General features: G+C 33.5%; 1 pseudogene; it reads right to left on the bottom strand.

The window, feature by feature from the left end:
• Positions 1 to 7,206: 7,206 nt before the first annotated feature.
• Positions 7,207 to 7,325, bottom strand: LOC118600824 (annotated as a pseudogene).
• Between the last annotated feature and the right edge of the window lie 288 nt (positions 7,326 to 7,613).

Below are 7,613 nucleotides of genomic sequence, written 5' to 3'. Positions count from 1 at the left end.
TCCCTGCTTGATTAGTCTCTGCCAGTATTGTGTTGTTTTTTAACAGTCAAGAAAAGAAAATGCCCCCAAATCAAAATGTTCCCATAACTGCTTTCCAAACTCAGCTACACATCACAGCCTCCTGGGCAGATTATTTTTATTTATTTATTTTTTAAATTTATTTTTCTCCGTGGAAATACTTCTTTCATTGTGGTAAAATAAACACAGCATAAAATTTACAATTTTAATCATTTTCAGGTGTACAGTTCAGTGGTATTAAGTATATTCAAAGAGTTGTGCAGTGATTACCACCATCCATTTCCAGAATGTTTTTTATCTGCCCAAGCTGAAACTCTGTATCTATTAAACAATATCCATTTTCCCCTCTCTGGGAACCACTAATTGACTTTCCATCACTATAGATCTGTCTATTCTTAACATTTCATATAAACAATCATACAGTATATAGCCTTTTGTATCTGGTTTCTTTCAGTGAGCCTACTGTTTTCTAGATTCATCCATGTTGTAGCATCTTTTCCCCCAAGTTTTACAACTTTTTTAAAAAAATTATTAGATTTATTGAGGTGACATTGGTAATGAAATTATATAGGTTTCTTGTTCACAATTACTAAATGTTCACACTGCAGAATATTACACAGTTCTTAGAAAGAATGAATTTGAGTTTTAGGAGATGACTGGAAGAGATTTATGTAAGGCATAACTGTGTATATACTATAATCTCATTTTTTGAAACAATGACAAAAACCATGATTACACAATGTTTATTTATACATATATCTTTAGGATTATAAAAGTATGGAGAAAAATAGGAAAAGAAGTGTATTAGATTGTTGATATTGCTTACATGGATAGGTAGGGCTACAGGATAAAGTATTGACATAAAGGAAGAAGATTTCTCTTTTTCTCTCTCTTCTTTGTGTATATTTATATTTCATATTCATATATATTATATTTCTCTTTTATGACATTCATGTGAAAAAATATATATTTTTTAAAAGGCAACTCCTCTCTTGAGTGGAGTTAGTAATTATGAGGAAAACAGTCAACTGATCACAAAGGGTACATTGATTCACAACAGGGTATGCTTCAAAAGGTTAACAGTGGGTCCCCATTTATTCTGGCACATCCTTGCAAATAACACTCAAGGCTATGAATTGTATATATTGTAGGAAATCTAGAGGAAAAGATAGTTTAGACTTCAGGGATTTTCTCCACATGCTGTCTTTCTAGGGTTCTTACTTAATATCAATTTAATATTAACATCCTATTTTAATATCAATATATATTTAATATAATTTTATTACCCTATTTAATATTAATTTAATATTAATACTTCTTAAAACAGGATATTTCTGCTTCTTCTATACTTGGTAGAATCTACAAAATCAGATATTCGGTCTCAAATAGTGTACTATCCCACTGTAAGTTTTTGTCATTTTTTCTTATACTCTTTTTATTTTGCATTTCAAAAACAGAAGGTGTACCTGCAGTCCTCTTTTATTAAAGGATAAACAATTGATCCTTTTACCTTCATCTTAGAAGAATACTAAAAGAATTTTCCAAGCCAGAATTCTGTGTGTGGTCTCTCACAATATTCTGACAACATACATTGTCCTGGAACATCTGAAGGATGCAAATGCCATATTCCCGGGAGCACCCTCACGTGCATTATTTTTCATGTCTCTTTGATTGTCAAAACCCTCTTAATTATTTATTTGGATACACCTCTTTCTTAAATTCACATAATAAAAAAAGACAATCAGTTTTAATTTTCAAAGATTTACATAGCTTTTATAATTTTGGCCAGTGTCAACCATTTGGGTTTGATAAGATGTTGATTTGATACATTAATTATTTTAGGCTTTTCAGAATAAATAATTGTAATAAGAAACAACTGTATTGATGTGCTCCCTTCAGCACAGCACATACACTGATTCATTATGATTAGTACGTCATGGTTTAAGAGGCACCTGGTCTAAAAATAGTTGACAAACATGAGTTAATTTCAATATCTTTCTTAAGAAACTGACTACTATGCCGAAAATTTTGATCAGTTTAATAAATTTAAAGAAAGAGCTACAAAAACAGGTTATTTAGTAGCATGCCCTCTGATGATCCCATTGTTACTTGACTGAAATTTTGTTTTATAGCACCAGTGCTTAGAGAATTTTGAATAAATATTAACATGTTGCTAGAGTTTGAGAACATAAGCTTTATAAGAAGGATATTTTCTAACTCTTCAGTTCATTACTACATACAGAAACTAAAGCAATGCCCAGCACACAGTAGACACATAATCAATTTTGAAGTATATAAAATGCAAATTTAGAAAAAAAATGAGAAACAAATATGATGTCTAATATAGAGTTGAGTTTAAACAAAACAGGCTCTATTGATGTCACCATATTCTGGTTTTGGTGGCCAAGTGAGTTAGAACCTTTGGAAGGTAATCTTCAGATGGCTTGAGGAAGTATTCCATCTTTCAAATTAGGGATCTGGTCAAACTTTTTTTTTTTTAATTGTGATAGAATATGCATAACAAAATTTACCATTTGAATAATTTTTAAGTGTAAAGTTCAGTGTCATTAAGTATATTCACACTGTTGTGCAACCGTTGCCACTATCCATCTCCAGAACTCTTTCATCCAATTAAGCTGGAGCTCCACTCATCAAACTCCCCATTCCACCCTCCCTCCAGCTCCTAGCAACCAATATTCTACTTTCTGTCTCTACGAATTTGAATACTCTAGGTAGCTCATGTAAGTGAAATTATACAGTATTTGCCCTTTTCCGTTCGGCTTCCTCACTTTGTAAAACATTTGTTTGTAAACTTAAATGTAGTATAAACATTAGGTAATTTGTACCAATTGAAGAGTAGATTATACTTTTTTAAAACAGAACCCATAGTCCCTTTTTAGAGTTTTTTACCAGGTCTGAGTTAAGTGGGGACTGTAACTTGAACTTCTTTATTGGAATTTATGATGAATGCCTAGTTCCTGTCTCACTTGAGGCACAGTGACAACTCACAGCCTTCGAGTGATATTTGGTTTTTCGTATTACTGGAACAAGGGATTCGGATATGGCTGTCATGTCAAGAATTGTTTACTATGTTTAAGGATGGAAAGTTTGTCAAACCTACTGACCTTTTGGAGTACTTCCTAATAAGAAAAAGTTGCTCACGTTTCTTAGTAGCATTAATGTAAATTTAATTACTTGGTGTACTCGTGGTATAATTTTTCTTCCCTCTAAAGGTAGGTCAGCACATTAGAAAGGTTAAGAATCTCATTCTAATTGGAGCCACAAAATATCGTTAATTAAATCCCCACAGGAGTTCCTCCGGATTGAACTACACATATTGAACTCATAGAAGATTAAACAGTATAATCCTTTTACTTCTCGAAAGGAGGATAGCATATTTTCTTTTCCAATTATGATCTTTAAAATGCACACTTACATCCTTTTCCTAGCTGACAATAAGATTGGTAAAGCTTCTTTACAAGAAAAATGTCTCTTCAAGTACATATTCCATTAATAATACTAATGTGATGTCTTTCAGCCCAAACCAAGATACCTGTGGTAGGTAGATTCTCATTTTCTGTTTTTCTATGGGACAAAATTATAACCAGGTTATCTTTATATGTCAAGTCTCTTTACAAAGAATCCTCATGTAGACTATAGTAAAAGGATTTCAGAGTCCCATCAGAGAAATTAACTTGTCCAATCCTGTTCCTTCTAGCAAAATTGTGCTCATAATGCAGAATACCCAACTTCCCAAGCGTACTTTGAAACATTTTTACTGTAGGTAAATTCGAAGTATAATTTTACCTTTCTTTATAGCTCCATTTGCCCTCTAGTGATCCATATGAGGTTCAGGCAATTCTATATAGTTATTTTAAAGTTTATGTGGTTTTCCCTGAAAAGAATTAGATATATCAATACTGTTGCCTGTTGAATTTTTTTTTTAATAGTAAATTGTAAAACAGTTTCTTCTATACACGTCTCCTACAAAGCTGCCCACCTGAGCAAGGTAAATGTCCAAACTTGATTGACGTGACCAATAAAGCTGTTGAGAACCTTTTCAGAACCAGCCATACTATTCCCTATAGATTCTGAACCAACTGAGAAACAGATATAAAATTCAGGTGCCAAATAAAAGCTCACCACCCTCCCCCTCATTCCTTGAAAATTTGTATTTAAGGAAATGACTTAGATTTCTGACCAGAATTGTCTTTTTATTTCTTCCCATTCCTGAATCATCCTATTACTGAGCAGAGAAACCCTGCTTCCAACCTCTGGGGCCTCACCTATTACTTCAAGATCAAAACGTAGAATACAGTTACTTGGTGTGCTAGATGGGTTGAGAAAAAAAATGAATTGGATGACTCAGCACATTAAATCTGCAACTAGATCCCAAACTCTTTCCCTCTCAGTAACCAGATAAAGGATTAGGCAAGGGTTAGTTGCAAAGAGAGTTGGATAAAAGACATTCTCCAGTACCTCCAAGAAAGTAGCACTTGCTATTTTCTGTGCCAGCCACAATCCAGGAGGAGGAGAGAAGTGATGGTATCCCCTAAAGAGAGGCCACCCATAAGCTTGTCCTTGTTTACTTCTCTTTTAAACTTTTATTGCTCCTCCCTCAATACCATCTACCTTTCGATATGAAATGCCTCCAGTGCCCTTGCATTTTCCTGTTCCTCTCATTCTGCACTCTCACGTTCTTTGCCTGATAAACTTGTTATTACTTGTCTTTTAAGACCCAGTTCAAGCATCAGTTTTCCAGAAAGCCTTTCCTGACTCCACCAGATAGATACGACTCTTTCATCTAGTATGTCCTTGTGGCACCTTATACTTACCTCACTATATTTACTAAACTGTGCTGAAAGTATTTTTAATATGTCTTCCTCCCTAAATAAACTGTGAAAACAGAAAATATCTGATACATAATGGGTTCGTTAATGAATGAACAAATGAATGAATGAATAAATGAATAAATGATTAGTGAGAAACCATAAATCAAGGGTTCTAATACTAGTTTTGCCACTGTGTTGCATCCATTCTTTTATTTAATAAATATTTAAAGAACCCATTATATAACTTTTTTAGTTATATGTCTTGAATAAAATAATTTATTTAATCAATCTAATGAACACATAGTTATTGGGCACCTATTTTGTGCATGCCATTGAGCTTTATTTTAGCTAAAAAATAGTTAAGGAAGCAAGTGTGGTCCTTACCTACTTGAACTTACATACTGAGCAATAAAGAATGCCAATAAAACAAAGATATATCTATCAGGATAAAAATACAATAATTGTGAGCACTGAATTGAAGATGGAATACCTTCTCATAGTAACACATATTAGATTCCAGAGGTGGGAAGAACTGTGGCCTGTCTGTAATTCAGCATGACAGAAGTGTAGGTCTTTTTGGAGGTAAATTGTAATGACTAGCAGTTAACAATGCTACCTATTTTAGCATCATTAGCTATAATGATATACCTACAGCGTTAACAGCACTACCACTATACACCAGGCAAAGATCTAAGTACCTGTAAGTGACTCATACGATGCTCATCACAATCTCATCCCACAGGTGATAACATCAATATGAAATGAAGATGAAGGAAAAAGAAGGGAATAGGTCACATATACCCTTGTATCTTAAGTTAATAATCTTGAATTTTAGTTTGTGAGAATAGAAAATCATTGTGTACTTTAAGTGTTATCAGATTTGTGTTTCAGGAAGATTAGTGGCTACCAAGAGGGAAAAGCATGAGGCAGGGAAAGACAAGACTTTAGCAACCCAGAGGAGATAATGTCAATCTTAGTAGCAGTCTTTACTAATAAAGTAGAGATTCTTGGCTTGAGAATAGTAAAAGATCAGAGACAGTAAGGGAGAAATGCCAGATTAGACGATTCACTAGATACGTGTCTTGAAGAGTAAGAATAGTATAATACTTCATGTGATAGGTTTGGGAACAAATTTTGCCATTCACTAGGAAATACTCTTAATAGGGAATATGGAGAATGAGGAGGTTTGAATTGGGGTGGTATACATGTTAGACATGTTGAACTTGAGGCATTAGTTATCGCACGTGGAAATGTCTAGTTTATATTTGTCTGTATAGCCCTGGAGAGGTGGTTGGGGAAAGAGACAGCATGACCAGTGCTAGGGAAGGAGTCCTATGAGAGCACATAGAAGAAACCCCTAATCTGTCATGGCTGGTGGTCAAAGAAGGCTTTCTAGAGATCATGATTTGAAGTGATATACAGAATATTTTTTAGCAATAATTTTTAAAATTAAATTGGAACACTTGAACCTGAATCTCTTCACAAGTTTTATGATACTACAATAGGCATTCTTCAAAAACATAATAAGAATTGATATCTGATGATCAGTGAAAATGACTTTGAAATACTACATTACTTTAAATGCCTCCTAAAATATACAAGAAAAGTCAATATATTCTTGGCATAGGTTAACATTAAATGGACTTCTGAATTCTCAGGACTAAAATCAAATTTCTGGCAGATATGGAAATTGTTAATCAAAATGCTTAATAGAAATTATAATAGCTAATATTTATTGAGTTTTCGCTATGTGCCAGCAAGTTATATATATCTCTTACATGGATTAACTCATGTAAGACTCTCATCAACCTCATTTTACAGTAAGAAAGTTGTGACACATAAATGTTAACTGTTAGTATAAGAAAACCCATCAGAACTTAGGAAAGTTGGCTATAGAATCTGCGCTGCTATTGATGACCTGTGGCATGCCCCTACCCAGTCCCTCCAAATAAATAGCTGATAGCATTCTTAGCTACTCAAAGCACCAACAAAACTATATTAATAATGAAATTTTAAGGCATTAATTTTAAAACATTGTATTATTCAACCAAAGATAAAATAAAAGGTTTTTTATTGCTTTACTCAACACATCTAATTACTGCATAATCCTACTGGCTTCAAGTTCTCTTGTGATTAGAGTCTGGGGCTATCACTAAAATGCCGTTTTGGCAACTTTAATCATAGCGAGGATAAGAAATACCGAAAGAGTTAAGGAAAATATAAAGATAATTAAAAATTTGAATTAATTTTTCTGCTAAGTTCAAATGCTTTATTAAGAAATGAGATATTATGTAATCACATAGATGATTTATTTATTTATTTATTTATTTATTTATTTATTTATTTATTTATTTAATGCCTACAGCACCTGATATTCCTAGGTTGTCTCCCATCCAAGTACTAACCAGGCCCGACCCTGCTTAGCTTCTGAGATCAGACCAGATAGGGCATGTTCATGGTGGCGTGGCCATAGACCTCATCACACAGATGTTTAGAAAGGGACTTCCGGGTCATAAGCACCAATTTCCCAACAAACATATCCCTACATATATAATGTTTGATTAAATAGATTTTCTGTTCCCTGTCTTATTCCAGACAGCCACAAGACTGTCCAGTTACTTTTTTATGGAATTTTATGATCCATAATCATTTATCTGCTGTATCCTTTGTTCTCCCTCAAGTATAAAGTGGAAGCTCAATCTACCTTTTTCTTCTCAGCTGCTTCTATATGAAACTATTTTCTTGCACAAACACATCTGTCCT

The sequence above is a fragment of the Rousettus aegyptiacus genome, unplaced genomic scaffold (genome assembly GCF_014176215.1).
Source record: "Rousettus aegyptiacus isolate mRouAeg1 unplaced genomic scaffold, mRouAeg1.p scaffold_m13_p_3, whole genome shotgun sequence".
NCBI classification, from domain to species: Eukaryota; Metazoa; Chordata; class Mammalia; order Chiroptera; family Pteropodidae; genus Rousettus; species Rousettus aegyptiacus.
Note: the sequence above shows the minus strand (reverse complement) of the source record. Positions and strands in the feature narration are given on the sequence as shown.